Consider the following 16,983-nt stretch of genomic DNA (forward strand, 5'->3'; position numbering starts at 1 on the left):
CCGGGAGCGGTGGTTTGAGGTCTCAGATGTGATGAAAAAAGTCAAGGTTTTTCCACAATACCTGACGTCCATTTAATTTTTGGGCTTCCGTGGCGCAATGGTTAGCGCGTTCAGCTGTTAACCGAAAGGTTGGTGGTTCGAGCCCTTCCGGGAGAGGTGTTGTGGGGTCTCAGATGTAGCGTAAAAATTCAAAACCTTTCCTTAATACATGATAACCATTTAATTTCTGAGCTTCCGTGGCTCAATGGTTAGCGCGTTCGGCTGTTAATCAATAGGTCGGTGGTTAGAGCCCACTCGGTAGCGGTGTTGTGGAATCTCAAATGTAACGTAAATAGCCAAAGTTTTTCCACAATACCTAACGACCATTTCATTCCTGAGCTTCCTTGGCTTCATGGTCAGCGCGTTCGGATGTTAACCAAAAGGTCGGTGGTTCGAGCCCACCCGGGAGCGGTGTTGTGAAGTCTCAAATGTAACGTAAAAAGCCAAAGTTTTTCCACAATACCTGACGACCGTTTAATTTTTGGGCTTCCGTGGCGCAATGGTTAGCGCGTTCAGCTGTTATTCAAAAGACTGGTGGTTCGAGCCCACCCGGGAGCGGTGTTTTAAGATCTCAAATGTAACGTAAAAAGCCAAAGTTTTTCCACAATACTTGACGACCATGTAATTTTTGGGCTTCCGTGGCGCAATGGTTAGCGCGTTCGGCTGGTAACCGAAAGGTTGGTGGTTCGAGCCCATCCGTGAGCGGTGTTGTGAGGTCTCAGATGTGATGTAAAAAGTCAAAGTTTTTCCACAATACCTGACGACAATTGCATTTCTGAGCTTCCTTGGCTCCATGGTTAGCGCGTTCGTATGTTAACCAAAAGGTTGGTGGTTCGAGCCCACCCGAGAGCGGTGTTGTGAAGTCTCAAATGTAACGTAAAAAGCCAAAGTTTTTCCACAATACCTGAGGACCATTTCATTCCTGAGCTTCCTTGGCTCCATGGTTAGCTTGTTCGGATGTTAACGGAAAGGTTGGTGGTTCGAGCCCACTCGGCAGCGGTGTTGTGAGATCTCAAATGTAACGTAAAAATTAAAAAAAATTTCCACAATACCTGACGAACATTTAATATTTGGGCTTCCATTGTGCAATAGTTAGCGCGTTCGGCTGTTAACCGAAAGGTTGGTGTTTCGAGCCCATCCGGGAGCGGTGTTGTGAGGTTTCAGATGTAACGTAAAATGTCAGAGTTTTTCCACAATACCTGACGACCATTTATTTTCTGAGCTTCCTTGGCTCAATGGTTAGCGCGTTCGGCTGTTAACCGAAAGGTTGTTGGCTCGAGACCACCCGGGAGCGGTGTTGTGAGATCTCAAATGTAACGTAAAAAGCCAAAGTTTTCCCACAATACATGACGACCATTTAATTTTTGGGCTTTCGTGGCGCGATTGTTTGCGCGTTCGGCTGTTAACCGAAAGGTTGGTGGTTCGAGCCCATCCGGGAGCAGTGTTGTTAGGTCTCAGATGTGACGTAAAAGGTCAAAGCTTTTCCACAATACCTGACGACCATTTCATTCCTGAGCTTCCTTGGCTCCATGGTTAGCGCGTTCGGATGTTAACCAAAAGGGTGGTGGTTCGAGCCCACCCGGGAGCGGTGTTGTGAAGTCTCAAATGTAACGTAAAAAGCCAAAGTTTTTCCACAATACCTGACGACAATTTAATTTTTGGGCTTCCGTGGCGCAATGGTCAGCGCGTTCAGCTGTTATTCAAAAGACTGGTGGTTCGAGCCCACCCGGGAGCGGTGTTTTAAGATCTCAAATGTAACGTAAAAAGCCAAAGTTTTTCCACAATACTTGACGACTATTTAATTTTGGGCTTCCGTGGCGCAATGGTTAGCGCGTTCGGCTGTTAACCGAAACGTTGGTGGTTCGAGCCCTTCCGGGAGAGGTGTTGTGGGGTCTCAGATGTAGCGTAAAAATTCAAAACCTTTCCTTAATACATGATAACCATTTAATTTCTGAGCTTCCGTGGCTCAATGGTTAGCGCGTTCGGCTGTTAATCAATAGGTCGGTGGTTAGGGCCCACTCGGTAGCGGTGTTGTGGAATCTCAAATGTAACGTAAATAGCCAAAGTTTTTCCACAATACCTAACGACCATTTCATTCCTGAGCTTCCTTGGCTTCATGGTCAGCGCGTTCGGATGTTAACCAAAAGGTCGGTGGTTCGAGCCCACCCGGGAGCGGTGTTGTGAAGTCTCAAATGTAACGTAAAAAGCCAAAGTTTTTCCACAATACCTGACGACCGTTTAATTTTTGGGCTTCCGTGGCGCAATGGTTAGCGCGTTCAGCTGTTATTCAAAAGACTGGTGGTTCGAGCCCACCCGGGAGCGGTGTTTTAAGATCTCAAATGTAACGTAAAAAGCCAAAGTTTTTCCACAATACTTGACGACCATGTAATTTTTGGGCTTCCGTGGCGCAATGGTTAGCGCGTTCGGCTGGTAACCGAAAGGTTGGTGGTTCGAGCCCATCCGTGAGCGGTGTTGTGAGGTCTCAGATGTGATGTAAAAAGTCAAAGTTTTTCCACAATACCTGACGACCATTTCATTTCTGAGCTTCCTTGGCTCCATGGTTAGCGCGTTCGTATGTTAACCAAAAGGTTGGTGGTTCGAGCCCACCCGAGAGCGGTGTTGTGAAGTCTCAGATGTAACTTAAAGAGTCAAAGTTTTTCCACAATACCTGACGACCATTTAATTTTTGGGCTTCTTTGGCTCCATGGTTAGCGCGTTCGGATGTTAAACAAAAGGTTGGTGGTTCGGGCCCACCCGGGTGCGGTGTTGTGAAGTTTAAAATGTAACGTAAAAAGCTAAAGTTTTTCCACAATAAGTGAAGAACATTTAATTTTTGGGCTTCCGTGTTGCAATGGTTAGCGCGTTCAGCTGTTAATCGAAAGGTTGGTGGTTCGAGTCCACCCGGGAGCGGTGTTGTGAGGTCTCAAATGTAACGTAAAAATCCAAAGTTTTTCCACAATACCTGACGGCCATTTATTTTCTGAGCTTCCATGGCTCAATGGTTAGCGCGTTCGACTGTCAATCGAAAGGTTGGTGGTTCGAGCCCATCCGGGAGCGGTGTTGTGAGATCTCAGATGTAACGTAAAAAGTCAAAGTTTTTCCACAATACCTGACGACCATTTAATTTTTGGGCTTCTTTGGCTCCATGGTTAGCGCGTTCGGATGTTAAAGAAAAGGTTGGTGGTTCAGGCCCACCCGGGTGCGGTGTTGTGAAGTTTCAAATGTAACGTAAAAAGCCAAAGTTTTTCCACAATACCTGACGAACATTTAATTTTTGGGCTTCCGTGTTGCAATGGTTAGCGCGTTCAGCTGTTAATCGAAAGGTTGGTGGTTCGAGCCCACCCGGGAGCGGTGTTGTGAGATCTCTGATGTAACGTAAAAATCCAAAGTTTTTCCACAATACCTGACGACCATTTATTTTCTGAGCTTCCTTGGCTCAATGGTTAGCGCGTTCGGCTGTTAACCGAAAGGTTGTTGGCTCGAGACCACCCGGGAGCGGTGTTGTGAGATCTCAAATGTAACGTAAAAAGCCAAAGTTTTCCCACAATACCTGACGACCATTTAATTTTTGGGCTTTCGTGGCGCGATTGTTTGCGCGTTCGGCTGTTAACCGAAAGGTTGTTGGCTCGAGACCACCCGGGAGCGGTGTTGTGAGATCTCAAATGTAACGTAAAAAGCCAAAGTTTTTCCACAATACTTGACGACCATGTAATTTTTGGGCTTCCGTGGCGCAATGGTTAGCGCGTTCGGCTGGTAACCGAAAGGTTGGTGGTTCGAGCCCATCCGTGAGCGGTGTTGTGAGGTCTCAGATGTGATGTAAAAAGTCAAAGTTTTTCCACAATACCTGACGACCATTTCATTTCTGAGCTTCCTTGGCTCCATGGTTAGCGCGTTCGTATGTTAACCAAAAGGTTGGTGGTTCGAGCCCACCCGAGAGCGGTGTTGTGAAGTCTCAGATGTAACTTAAAGAGTCAAAGTTTTTCCACAATACCTGACGACCATTTATTTTCTGAGCTTCCTTGGCTCAATGGTTAGCGCGTTCGGCTGTTAACCGAAAGGTTGTTGGCTCGAGACCACCCGGGAGCGGTGTTGTGAGATCTCAAATGTAACGTAAAAAGCCAAAGTTTTCCCACAATACCTGACGACCATTTAATTTTTGGGCTTTCGTGGCGCGATTGTTTGCGCGTTCGGCTGTTAACCGAAAGGTTGGTGGTTCGAGCCCATCCGGGAGCAGTGTTGTGAGGTCTCAGATGTGATGTAAAAGGTCAAAGCTTTTCCACAATACCTGACGACCATTTCATTCCTGAGCTTCCTTGGCTCCATGGTTAGCGCGTTCGGATGTTAACCAAAAGGGTGGTGGTTCGAGCCCACCCGGGAGCGGTGTTGTGAAGTCTCAAATGTAACGTAAAAAGCCAAAGTTTTTCCACAATACCTGACGACAATTTAATTTTTGGGCTTCCGTGGCGCAATGGTCAGCGCGTTCAGCTGTTATTCAAAAGACTGGTGGTTCGAGCCCACCCGGGAGCGGTGTTTTAAGATCTCAAATGTAACGTAAAAAGCCAAAGTTTTTCCACAATACTTGACGACTATTTAATTTTGGGCTTCCGTGGCGCAATGGTTAACGCGTTCGGCAGATAACCGAAACGTTGGTGGTTCGAGCCCATCCGGGAGCGGTGGTTTGAGGTCTCAGATGTGACGAAAAAAGTCAAGGTTTTTCCACAATACCTGACGTCCATTTAATTTTTGGGCTTCCGTGGCGCAATGGTTAGCGCGTTCAGCTGTTAACCGAAAGGTTGGTGGTTCGAGCCCTTCCGGGAGAGGTGTTGTGGGGTCTCAGATGTAGCGTAAAAATTCAAAACTTTTCCACAATACATGATAACCATTTAATTTCTGAGCTTCCGTGGCTCAATGGTTAGCGCGTTCGGCTGTTAATCAATAGGTCGGTGGTTAGAGCCCACTCGGTAGCGGTGTTGTGGAATCTCAAATGTAACGTAAATAGCCAAAGTTTTTCCACAATACCTAACGACCATTTCATTCCTGAGCTTCCTTGGCTTCATGGTCAGCGCGTTCGGATGTTAACCAAAAGGTCGGTGGTTCGAGCCCACCCGGGAGCGGTGTTGTGAAGTCTCAAATGTAATGTAAAAAGCCAAAGTTTTTCCACAATACCTGACGACCGTTTAATTTTTGGGCTTCCGTGGCGCAATGGTTAGCGCGTTCAGCTGTTATTCAAAAGACTAGTGGTTCGAGCCCACCCGGGAGCGGTGTTTTAAGATCTCAAATGTAACGTAAAAAGCCAAAGTTTTTCCACAATACTTGACGACCATGTAATTTTTGGGCTTCCGTGGCGCAATGGTTAGCGCGTTCGGCTGGTAACCGAAAGGTTGGTGGTTCGAGCCCATCCGTGAGCGGTGTTGTGAGGTCTCAGATGTGATGTAAAAAGTCAAAGTTTTTCCACAATACCTGACGACCATTTCATTTCTGAGCTTCCTTGGCTCCATGGTTAGCGCGTTCGTATGTTAACCAAAAGGTTGGTGGTTCGAGCCCACCCGAGAGCGGTGTTGTGAAGTCTCAGATGTAACTTAAAGAGTCAAAGTTTTTCCACAATACCTGACGACCATTTAATTTTTGGGCTTCTTTGGCTCCATGGTTAGCGCGTTCGGATGTTAAACAAAAGGTTGGTGGTTCGGGCCCACCCGGGTGCGGTGTTGTAAAGTTTAAAATGTAACGTAAAAAGCTAAAGTTTTTCCACAATAAGTGAAGAACATTTAATTTTTGGGCTTCCGTGTTGCAATGGTTAGCGCGTTCAGCTGTTAATCGAAAGGTTGGTGGTTCGAGTCCACCCGGGAGCGGTGTTGTGAGGTCTCAAATGTAACGTAAAAATCCATAGTTTTTCCACAATACCTGACGGCCATTTATTTTCTGAGCTTCCATGGCTCAATGGTTAGCGCGTTCGACTGTCAATCGAAAGGTTGGTGGTTCGAGCCCATCCGGGAGCGGTGTTGTGAGATCTCAGATGTAACGTAAAAAGTCAAAGTTTTTCCACAATACCTGACGACCATTTAATTTTTGGGCTTCTTTGGCTCCATGGTTAGCGCGTTCGGATGTTAAAGAAAAGGTTGGTGGTTCAGGCCCACCCGGGTGCGGTGTTGTGAAGTTTCAAATGTAACGTAAAAAGCCAAAGTTTTTCCACAATACCTGACGAACATTTAATTTTTGGGCTTCCGTGTTGCAATGGTTAGCGCGTTCAGCTGTTAATCGAAAGGTCGGTGGTTCTAGCCCACCCGGGAGCGGTGTTGTTAGGTCTCAGATGTGACGTAAAAAGTCAAAGTTTTTCCACAATACCTGACGACTATTTAATTTTTGGGCTTCTTTGGCTCCATGGTTAGCGCGTTCGGATGTTAAAGAAAAGGTTGGTGGTTCAGGCCCACCCGGGTGCGGTGTTGTGAAGTTTCAAATGTAACGTAAAAAGCCAAAAATTTTCCACAATACCTGACGAACATTTAATTTTTGGGCTTCCGTGTTGCAATGGTTAGCGCGTTCAGCTGTTAATCGAAAGGTTGGTGGTTCGAGCCCACCCGGGAGCGGTGTTGTGAGATCTCTGATGTAACGTAAAATGTGAGAGTTTTTCCACAATACCTGACGAACATTTAATTTTTGGGCTTCCGTTGCGCAATGGTTAGCGCGTTCAGCTGTTAAAAGAAAGGTTGGTGGTTCGAGTCCACCCGGGAGCGGTGTTGTGAGGTCTCAAATGTAACGTAAAAAGCCAAAGTTTTTCCACAATACCTGACGACAATTTAATTTTTGGGCTTCCGTGGCGCAATGGTCAGCGCGTTCAGCTGTTATTCAAAAGACTGGTGGTTCGAGCCCACCCGGGAGCGGTGTTTTAAGATCTCAAATGTAACGTAAAAAGCCAAAGTTTTTCCACAATACTTGACGACTATTTAATTTTGGGCTTCCGTGGCGCAATGGTTAACGCGTTCGGCAGATAACCGAAACGTTGGTGGTTCGAGCCCATCCGGGAGCGGTGGTTTGAGGTCTCAGATGTGACGAAAAAAGTCAAGGTTTTTCCACAATACCTGACGTCCATTTAATTTTTGGGCTTCCGTGGCGCAATGGTTAGCGCGTTCAGCTGTTAACCGAAAGGTTGGTGGTTCGAGCCCTTCCGGGAGAGGTGTTGTGGGGTCTCAGATGTAGCGTAAAAATTCAAAACTTTTCCACAATACATGATAACCATTTAATTTCTGAGCTTCCGTGGCTCAATGGTTAGCGCGTTCGGCTGTTAATCAATAGGTCGGTGGTTAGAGCCCACTCGGTAGCGGTGTTGTGGAATCTCAAATGTAACGTAAATAGCCAAAGTTTTTCCACAATACCTAACGACCATTTCATTCCTGAGCTTCCTTGGCTTCATGGTCAGCGCGTTCGGATGTTAACCAAAAGGTCGGTGGTTCGAGCCCACCCGGGAGCGGTGTTGTGAAGTCTCAAATGTAATGTAAAAAGCCAAAGTTTTTCCACAATACCTGACGACCGTTTAATTTTTGGGCTTCCGTGGCGCAATGGTTAGCGCGTTCAGCTGTTATTCAAAAGACTAGTGGTTCGAGCCCACCCGGGAGCGGTGTTTTAAGATCTCAAATGTAACGTAAAAAGCCAAAGTTTTTCCACAATACTTGACGACCATGTAATTTTTGGGCTTCCGTGGCGCAATGGTTAGCGCGTTCGGCTGGTAACCGAAAGGTTGGTGGTTCGAGCCCATCCGTGAGCGGTGTTGTGAGGTCTCAGATGTGATGTAAAAAGTCAAAGTTTTTCCACAATACCTGACGACCATTTCATTTCTGAGCTTCCTTGGCTCCATGGTTAGCGCGTTCGTATGTTAACCAAAAGGTTGGTGGTTCGAGCCCACCCGAGAGCGGTGTTGTGAAGTCTCAGATGTAACTTAAAGAGTCAAAGTTTTTCCACAATACCTGACGACCATTTAATTTTTGGGCTTCTTTGGCTCCATGGTTAGCGCGTTCGGATGTTAAACAAAAGGTTGGTGGTTCGGGCCCACCCGGGTGCGGTGTTGTAAAGTTTAAAATGTAACGTAAAAAGCTAAAGTTTTTCCACAATAAGTGAAGAACATTTAATTTTTGGGCTTCCGTGTTGCAATGGTTAGCGCGTTCAGCTGTTAATCGAAAGGTTGGTGGTTCGAGTCCACCCGGGAGCGGTGTTGTGAGGTCTCAAATGTAACGTAAAAATCCAAAGTTTTTCCACAATACCTGACGGCCATTTATTTTCTGAGCTTCCATGGCTCAATGGTTAGCGCGTTCGACTGTCAATCGAAAGGTTGGTGGTTCGAGCCCATCCGGGAGCGGTGTTGTGAGATCTCAGATGTAACGTAAAAAGTCAAAGTTTTTCCACAATACCTGACGACCATTTAATTTTTGGGCTTCTTTGGCTCCATGGTTAGCGCGTTCGGATGTTAAAGAAAAGGTTGGTGGTTCAGGCCCACCCGGGTGCGGTGTTGTGAAGTTTCAAATGTAACGTAAAAAGCCAAAGTTTTTCCACAATACCTGACGAACATTTAATTTTTGGGCTTCCGTGTTGCAATGGTTAGCGCGTTCAGCTGTTAATCGAAAGGTCGGTGGTTCTAGCCCACCCGGGAGCGGTGTTGTTAGGTCTCAGATGTGACGTAAAAAGTCAAAGTTTTTCCACAATACCTGACGACTATTTAATTTTTGGGCTTCTTTGGCTCCATGGTTAGCGCGTTCGGATGTTAAAGAAAAGGTTGGTGGTTCAGGCCCACCCGGGTGCGGTGTTGTGAAGTTTCAAATGTAACGTAAAAAGCCAAAAATTTTCCACAATACCTGACGAACATTTAATTTTTGGGCTTCCGTGTTGCAATGGTTAGCGCGTTCAGCTGTTAATCGAAAGGTTGGTGGTTCGAGCCCACCCGGGAGCGGTGTTGTGAGATCTCTGATGTAACGTAAAAATCCAAAGTTTTTCCACAATACCTGACGACCATTTAATTTCTGAGCTTCCTTGGCTCAATGGTTAGCACGTTCGGCTGTTAACCGAAAGGTTGTTGGCTCGAGACCACCCGGGAGCGGTGTTGTGAGATCTCAAATGTAACGTAAAAAGCCAAAGTTTTCCCACAATACCTGACGACCATTTAATTTTTGGGCTTTCGTGGCGCGATTGTTTGCGCGTTCGGCTGTTAACCGAAAGGTTGGTGGTTCGAGCCCATCCGGGAGCAGTGTTGTGAGGTCTCAGATGTGACGTAAAATGTCAAAGCTTTTCCACAATACCTGACGACCATTTCATTCCTGAGCTTCCTTGGCTCCATGGTTAGCGCGTTCGGATGTTAACCAAAAGGGTGGTGGTTCGAGCCCACCCGGGAGCGGTGTTGTGAAGTCTCAAATGTAACGTAAAAAGCCAAAGTTTTTCCACAATACCTGACGACAATTTAATTTTTGGGCTTCCGTGGCGCAATGGTCAGCGCTTTCAGCTGTTATTCAAAAGACTGGTGGTTCGAGCCCACCCGGGAGCGGTGTTTTAAGATCTCAAATGTAACGTAAAAAGCCAAAGTTTTTCCACAATACTTGACGACTATTTAATTTTGGGCTTCCGTGGCGCAATGGTTAGCGCGTTCGGCAGATAACCGAAACGTTGGTGGTTCGAGCCCATCCGGGAGCGGTGGTTTGAGGTCTCAGATGTGACGAAAAAAGTCAAGGTTTTTCCACAATACCTGACGTCCATTTAATTTTTGGGCTTCCGTGGCGCAATGGTTAGCGCGTTCAGCTGTTAACCGAAAGGTTGGTGGTTCGAGCCCTTCCGGGAGAGGTGTTGTGGGGTCTCAGATGTAGCGTAAAAATTCAAAACTTTTCCACAATACATGATAACCATTTAATTTCTGACCTTCCGTGGCTCAATGGTTAGCGCGTTCGGCTGTTAATCAATAGGTCGGTGGTTAGAGCCCACTCGGTAGCGGTGTTGTGGAATCTCAAATGTAACGTAAATAGCCAAAGTTTTTCCACAATACCTAACGACCATTTCATTCCTGAGCTTCCTTGGCTTCATGGTCAGCGCGTTCGGATGTTAACCAAAAGGTCGGTGGTTCGAGCCCACCCGGGAGCGGTGTTGTGAAGTCTCAAATGTAACGTAAAAAGCCAAAGTTTTTCCACAATACTGTTATGTATCATAGACAAACCACTGTAACACATTCTGGCAGCATTGTAACACATTCTCTGAACCTATACATATTCTTGGCTCTCGAGAAAATAGGAGAGGCGAGAGGAGTAGATCAGACAATGTGCTACGGCCTTACCGAAGAGTATTAAAAGATATTTCTTAGTTATAACTTCGTCTCATCGATTAAACTTGTCAAAATATAACATGGTGCCAGAAGTGGGGTGATGAGGTAAACAGTCAAGTATCTCATTACTAATTTTGAAGACTACCCTTCATCACCACCAAACGTAAATATATCTATAAATACGCCAAGGCCTACGAGAAAGCGCGCCAAAACTACTGACTTCACGCCGCCACTCCATTGTCTCGTCTCTACTATTCTCCATGATTTGTTCATCTTGAAACAAAGGCCATGGCAGCGGTTACATCGTCAATTCCACCTCCAGCGCCTGTATCGTTAAAGGGCAATGCTTTTGAAAATTGGAAGCTATTTGAAGCACAATGGTCTAACTATGAAATAGCTACAGGAATTGATAAACTCGATGCTTCTGTAAGAATCGCCACATTCCTCTCCGTAATTGGGAAAGACTGTTTCCAAGTCTATCAGAGCTTAACACTAACAGCAGCTCAAGCAGCTAATCTGAATACCATTATAACAGAGTTGAGGCAACACTTTGCACCGCAAATAAATGTCATTTATGAACGTTTCCTCTTTTACTCCGCTCAGCAAGGTACCTCAGAAACAATCGACCAATATGTACAACGCCTGCGACAGTTAGCTAACACCTGCAACTTTGGAGCTCTATTCGATGAATTTATACGTGACAAAATAGTTTTGGGTACGTCGGATGCGAAATCTCGATCGCAGCTGATAAGAGATCCCAAGCTAACTCTAAAAACTGCGATAGATATTTGTCGCACAAATGAACTAGCAGATAATCAGCTAAAACGCCTCGATGAGAATGGAAATGGAAAAGAACAACTTTCCATTAGCTATATCAATAAACAAACAAAACACAGCAATGTTGCTGCTAGTAACAGTAGCCGTTCTTTCTCGATGCCCAAACAGGATACGCCTCTACTACAAAGGGACTGTTATTATTGTGGCACTCGTCATGCTCGTGATAGACGAAGTTGTCCAGCCTATGGAAAACTCTGCAAGCGATGTGGACGGGAAGGTCATTTTGCAAGTCTATGCAAAGAACCTGGAAAAAACAGGCCAGCACGCAAAAAGAAACCACAGAAATCGAAGAAAAAAGAGCTACATCACTTGGAAAACACCCAAGAAAGCGAAGAAGAATGCTACACAGTCTCTTACGACATTGGCTCTATCACCACCAAAGGTGATAAATACTTTGCAAACCTTTATGTAAGCGATGATAGTCGGTCTCACTTAATACGGTTTCAAATCGACACTGGCTCTACGTGTAATGTGATATCTAAACACATATATGATCAGCTCCCTGAAAAGGCTAAAACTTTTAAGCCTGGTAATGCAACTCTCCGTTGTTACGATGGAACATACATGAAACCGATCGGGGAGACAACCATTAGTTGCAAATATAAAGACAAAGAATGCCAGATTACGTGTCAGATAACAAAAGAAGACAGACCACCGTTATTATCAGGAACAACTTCTATACAATTAGGTCTCATCTCTCTCAACTCGCCATCTAATGATAATAGTCATACTCTCCACGTCTTGTCAAACCCTCCAACAAGCGATACATCGTGTACCACCGCTCTCACGAAAGAACAAGTGTTCACTGAGTATGCAGATCTTTTTACTGTCTTAGGTTGTTTGCCTGGTACTTGTCACCTGGAAGTAGACAGCACCGTACCAGCAGTACAGCACCGCTCACGCAAAGTACCCGTCGCACTCCGTGATCCTCTAAAAGCAAAAATAGATGATCTTGTAGAAAAAGGTGTTCTAGCGAAAGTCACTGAACCCACGGAATGGATCTCTAGCATGGTAGTCGTCCAGAAACCATCCAAGATGAGAATTTGCCTAGATCCGAAAGATCTCAACAAAGCTCTTAAAAGACCTAAATATCCTATGCCAACCATTGAGGAAATACTGCCGCGGCTAGCTCAAGCAAAAATATTTACCGTCGTTGATGCCAAAGATGGGTTTTGGCAGATTAAACTTGACGACGCAAGCAGCCTACTCACTACCTTTTGGACACCATTCGGTAGATATAAATGGTTACGCTTACCATTTGGATTAGCATCTTCTTCAGAAGAATTTCAACGCCGGCTACACGACATACTTGCGGGCTTAGACGGTGTTGAAACACTCTATGACGACACAATTATTGTCGGTCGTGGAGACACTCTCGATCTGGCCATCCGTGACCACGACAAGAACCTCAGAGCTTTCTTGAACAGAGCTCGTGAAAACAATCTTAAACTCAATCAGACAAAAATGCGCTTTCGCGTCACAGAGGTCAAATATGTTGGACATGTACTGACTAGTAACGGCGTCTCTCCAGATCCGGAAAAGGTTCGAGCAGTGAAAGACATGCCAATGCCACAAAATGTGTCCGCTGTCCAAAGCTTTATAGGGTACATAACATACCTTTCAAAATTTCTACCCAAGTTATCTGAATATACCGAGCCTTTAAGACAGCTTACTCACAAAGGCGCTACATAGGTATGGACGCAAGAACACACGGAAGCCGTCGAAGCTGTGAAATCACTAACAGCTTGCGCCCCTGTTCTCCGTTATTACGACGTGAACCAACCTATCACGGTTCAATGTGATGCAAGCGAATCAGGACTTGGAGCCACTTTGCTGCAGCAAGGACAACCTGTTGCTTTTGCATCTCGTTCACTTACAGCAACGGAAAGACGCTACGCGCAAATAGAGAAAGAATGCCTTGCCATTGTTTTTTCCTGCCAACGCTTTGATCAATATCTTTGTGGCAGAGACAAAATCCGAGTTGAGTCTGATCACAGTCCATTGGAAACCATATTCAAAAAACCACTTCTCTCAGCTCCAAAGCGATTACAATGTATGCTTCTCAAACTCCAGAATTATAATTTGGAAGTGGTATACAAGAAAGGTTCCGAAATGTATGTCGCAGACTGTCTCTCACGCGTCTTTCTTCCCGAGACAGATAAGCGAGATACTTTACAAGAAGCAGAATCTTTGGTTTTTCATCTGACCGAGGACAGAGAATTCCCTGCTTCACTTGAGCAAATTAATCATGCCGACTATGTACGAATTTCCAATTCTCGGTTTGCGAAAATAAAAGAACAAAGCTCAACAGATAAAACCATTCAAGTTCTCAAAGAAACCATCAAACACGGCTGGCCTTCGAGTAAAGACGCTACGCCCAAAGAAATACGCGAATTTTGGAACTACCGTGAAGAGCTCATCGTCGATGATGGAATTGTATACAAAGGTACTCGTGTTCTCATTCCACTATCCATGCGAGCTGCAATGGTACAAATACTACATACAAGTCACTTAGGAATTGGAGCGTGTTTAAGGAAAGCACGCGAAGTAGTTTTCTGGCCCGGAATGACTGAACATCTTAAAAATGCCATAGCTAACTGTACTGTCTGCAACGAATACAGCAGAGCACAACAAAAAGAACCTTTAATCCACATTCCACTCCCATCATTGCCGTGGCAAAAACTCGCCATGGACATTTTTACAATCACGACGGCAGGTAAAAAGTACCTGGTCATGGTTGATCTCTACTCTGACTTTTGGGAGGTCGACGAAATACCAGATGGCACTGCTGACACTATTGTTGAAATATGCAAGAAGCATTTTAGTCGATTTGGCATCCCAGAAACCGTCATCACCGACAATGGCCCGCCATTCAACAGTATCGTGTTCCAAGAGTTTTCTGATTTATGGGGTTTTCAACACCAAACCTCATCTCCATACCACCCACAGGGTAACGGCTAAGCGGAGTCCGCGGTCAAGATTGCCAAAACGATGCTAAAAAAACTTGAGCGTTGTAAAGACGACTTCTACCTTGCGTTGTTAGAATGGCGAAACACCCCCACTGATGGTGTCAACCTCAGTCCGTCCCAACGGCTTCAATCGCGTCGCTTACGCTCCCTCATGCCTTACTCCACCTCTCAGCTTACTCCACAAGTTGCCACCGACGTGCTGGACGAACTCACAGCTAAACGTGAACAGAGTAAGGAACACTTTGACCTACATTCCAAACCACTACCTGACCTCGATGTAGGCGAACCGGTTTGGGTGAAACCAAACCCGAATCTTAAACAATCTCTCTGGCAACTTGGCCAAGTTCACAAGAAAGTCGGAGAAAGGTCTTACCTTGTCAAAATAGACGGGAAGGAATATAGACGGAATCGCATTGTTTTGAAACCAGCTAATCGTCCGGACAGCGAGCTAATGCAACCCAAAAGGAAATCAACGACTGACCAAGGTTCAAAAGCAGCGACTGACCTGGGTTCAAATATAACACCAAACGCCACCACCTACATTCCTGCTAGCCTTGAAACCACACGAGTTATTCCTCCTCCACAGGGAAACATTCCACTACAAACAGTTCACCAAGGAACCCCTGAGCAGGAAAATACTACCGAAGCAGCAGACCGAAGTCCAGGTCGCACAGATCATAAATCACGACCTAAAACTACGTCAACGCCAACGATTGTGAGACTGCAGAAACAAGAAATGCCGCGACGATCCACCAGACATAAAGCCCCTCCAGCCAGATTTGCAAACTATGAACAATAATTCAGTACACATGTCATGTCTTAAATTTAAATTACTACCAAACATTCAGCTAAATGTTGTTTATATTTCTTTAACAAAACGGGATGTTATGTATCATAGACAAACCACTGTAACACATTCTGGCAGCATTGTAACACATTCTCTGAACCTATACATATTCTTGGCTCTCGAGAAAATAGGAGAGGCGAGAGGAGTAGATCAGACAATGTGCTACGGCCTTACCGAAGAGTATTAAAAGATATTTGTTAGTTATAACTTCGTCTCATCGATTAAACTTGTCAAAATATAACAAATACCTGACGACCGTTTAATTTTTGGGCTTCCGTGGCGCAATGGTTAGCGCGTTCAGCTGTTATTCAAAAGACTAGTGGTTCGAGCCCACCCGGGAGCGGTGTTTTAAGATCTCAAATGTAACGTAAAAAGCCAAAGTTTTTCCACAATACTTGACGACCATGTAATTTTTGGGCTTCCGTGGCGCAATGGTTAGCGCGTTCGGCTGGTAACCGAAAGGTTGGTGGTTCGAGCCCATCCGTGAGCGGTGTTGTGAGGTCTCAGATGTGATGTAAAAAGTCAAAGTTTTTCCACAATACCTGACGACCATTTCATTTCTGAGTTTCCTTGGCTCCATGGTTAGCGCGTTCGTATGTTAACCAAAAGGTTGGTGGTTCGAGCCCACCCGAGAGCGGTGTTGTGAAGTCTCAGATGTAACTTAAAGAGTCAAAGTTTTTCCACAATACCTGACGAACATTTAATTTTTGGGCTTCCGTGTTGCAATGGTTAGCGCGTTCAGCTGTTAATCGAAAGGTTGGTGGTTCGAGTCCACCCGGGAGCGGTGTTGTGAGGTCTCAAATGTAACGTAAAAATCCAAAGTTTTTCCACAATACCTGACGGCCATTTATTTTCTGAGCTTCCATGGCTCAATGGTTAGCGCGTTCGACTGTCAATCGAAAGGTTGGTGGTTCGAGCCCATCCGGGAGCGGTGTTGTGAGATCTCAGATGTAACGTAAAAAGTCAAAGTTTTTCCACAATACCTGACGACCATTTAATTTTTGGGCTTCTTTGGCTCCATGGTTAGCGCGTTCGGATGTTAAAGAAAAGGTTGGTGGTTCAGGCCCACCCGGGTGCGGTGTTGTGAAGTTTCAAATGTAACGTAAAAAGCCAAAGTTTTTCCACAATACCTGACGAACATTTAATTTTTGGGCTTCCGTGTTGCAATGGTTAGCGCGTTCAGCTGTTAATCGAAAGGTCGGTGGTTCTAGCCCACCCGGGAGCGGTGTTGTTAGGTCTAAGATGTGACGTAAAAAGTCAAAGTTTTTCCACAATACCTGACGACTATTTAATTTTTGGGCTTCTTTGGCTCCATGGTTAGCGCGTTCGGATGTTAAAGAAAAGGTTGGTGGTTCAGGCCCACCCGGGTGCGGTGTTGTGAAGTTTCAAATGTAACGTAAAAAGCCAAAGTTTTTCCACAATACCTGACGAACATTTAATTTTTGGGCTTCCGTGTTGCAATGGTTAGCGCGTTCAGCTGTTAATCGAAAGGTTGGTGGTTCGAGCCCACCCGGGAGCGGTGTTGTGAGATCTCTGATGTAACGTAAAAATCCAAAGTTTTTCCACAATACCTGACGAACATTTAATTTTTGGGCTTCCGTGTTGCAATGGTTAGCGCGTTCAGCTGTTAATCGAAAGGTTGGTGGTTCGAGTCCACCCGGGAGCGGTGTTGTGAGGTCTCAAATGTAACGTAAAAGTCCAAAGTTTTTCCACAATACCTGACGGCCATTTATTTTCTGAGCTTCCATGGCTCAATGGTTAGCGCGTTCGACTGTCAATCGAAAGGTTGGTGGTTCGAGCCCATCCGGGAGCAGTGTTGTGAGATCTCAGATGTAACGTAAAAAGTCAAAGTTTTTCCACAATACCTGACGACCATTTAATTTTTGGGCTTCTTTGGCTCCATGGTTAGCGCGTTCGGATGTTAAAGAAAAGGTTGGAGTTTCAGGCCCACCCGGGTGCGGTGTTGTGAAGTTTCAAATGTAACGTAAAAAGCCAAAGCTTTT

At 45.4% G+C, this 16,983-nt stretch overlaps 14 non-coding genes across 14 annotated transcripts; all 14 read left to right on the forward strand.

Annotated features, from left to right (window-relative positions):
- The first annotated feature begins 671 nt into the window (after window positions 1–671).
- Window positions 672–744, forward strand: TRNAT-GGU (transfer RNA threonine (anticodon GGU)). The gene has a single exon. It is a non-coding gene; the product is annotated as a tRNA-Thr (tRNA).
- Window positions 745–2,435: 1,691 nt separating this feature from the next.
- TRNAT-GGU (transfer RNA threonine (anticodon GGU)) lies at window positions 2,436–2,508 on the forward strand. Its single transcript has one exon. It is a non-coding gene; the product is annotated as a tRNA-Thr (tRNA).
- A 515-nt stretch (window positions 2,509–3,023) lies between these two features.
- TRNAD-GUC (transfer RNA aspartic acid (anticodon GUC)) lies at window positions 3,024–3,096 on the forward strand. Its single transcript has one exon. It is a non-coding gene; the product is annotated as a tRNA-Asp (tRNA).
- A 662-nt stretch (window positions 3,097–3,758) lies between these two features.
- Window positions 3,759–3,831, forward strand: TRNAT-GGU (transfer RNA threonine (anticodon GGU)). Its single transcript has one exon. It is a non-coding gene; the product is annotated as a tRNA-Thr (tRNA).
- Window positions 3,832–4,639: 808 nt separating this feature from the next.
- TRNAI-GAU (transfer RNA isoleucine (anticodon GAU)) lies at window positions 4,640–4,712 on the forward strand. Its single transcript has one exon. It is a non-coding gene; the product is annotated as a tRNA-Ile (tRNA).
- Window positions 4,713–5,374: 662 nt separating this feature from the next.
- Window positions 5,375–5,447, forward strand: TRNAT-GGU (transfer RNA threonine (anticodon GGU)). The gene has a single exon. It is a non-coding gene; the product is annotated as a tRNA-Thr (tRNA).
- Window positions 5,448–5,962: 515 nt separating this feature from the next.
- Window positions 5,963–6,035, forward strand: TRNAD-GUC (transfer RNA aspartic acid (anticodon GUC)). Its single transcript has one exon. It is a non-coding gene; the product is annotated as a tRNA-Asp (tRNA).
- Window positions 6,036–6,990: 955 nt separating this feature from the next.
- TRNAI-GAU (transfer RNA isoleucine (anticodon GAU)) lies at window positions 6,991–7,063 on the forward strand. The gene has a single exon. It is a non-coding gene; the product is annotated as a tRNA-Ile (tRNA).
- A 662-nt stretch (window positions 7,064–7,725) lies between these two features.
- Window positions 7,726–7,798, forward strand: TRNAT-GGU (transfer RNA threonine (anticodon GGU)). Its single transcript has one exon. It is a non-coding gene; the product is annotated as a tRNA-Thr (tRNA).
- A 515-nt stretch (window positions 7,799–8,313) lies between these two features.
- On the forward strand, window positions 8,314–8,386 carry TRNAD-GUC (transfer RNA aspartic acid (anticodon GUC)). Its single transcript has one exon. It is a non-coding gene; the product is annotated as a tRNA-Asp (tRNA).
- Window positions 8,387–9,635: 1,249 nt separating this feature from the next.
- TRNAI-GAU (transfer RNA isoleucine (anticodon GAU)) lies at window positions 9,636–9,708 on the forward strand. The gene has a single exon. It is a non-coding gene; the product is annotated as a tRNA-Ile (tRNA).
- Window positions 9,709–15,397: 5,689 nt separating this feature from the next.
- Window positions 15,398–15,470, forward strand: TRNAT-GGU (transfer RNA threonine (anticodon GGU)). Its single transcript has one exon. It is a non-coding gene; the product is annotated as a tRNA-Thr (tRNA).
- A 368-nt stretch (window positions 15,471–15,838) lies between these two features.
- TRNAD-GUC (transfer RNA aspartic acid (anticodon GUC)) lies at window positions 15,839–15,911 on the forward strand. The gene has a single exon. It is a non-coding gene; the product is annotated as a tRNA-Asp (tRNA).
- Window positions 15,912–16,720: 809 nt separating this feature from the next.
- On the forward strand, window positions 16,721–16,793 carry TRNAD-GUC (transfer RNA aspartic acid (anticodon GUC)). The gene has a single exon. It is a non-coding gene; the product is annotated as a tRNA-Asp (tRNA).
- The last annotated feature ends 190 nt before the right edge of the window (window positions 16,794–16,983 follow it).

This window comes from Phalangium opilio, unplaced genomic scaffold (genome assembly GCF_054372755.1).
Source record: "Phalangium opilio isolate 3A_F unplaced genomic scaffold, DU_Popi_V2 ptg000082l_1, whole genome shotgun sequence".
NCBI classification, from domain to species: domain Eukaryota; kingdom Metazoa; phylum Arthropoda; class Arachnida; order Opiliones; family Phalangiidae; genus Phalangium; species Phalangium opilio.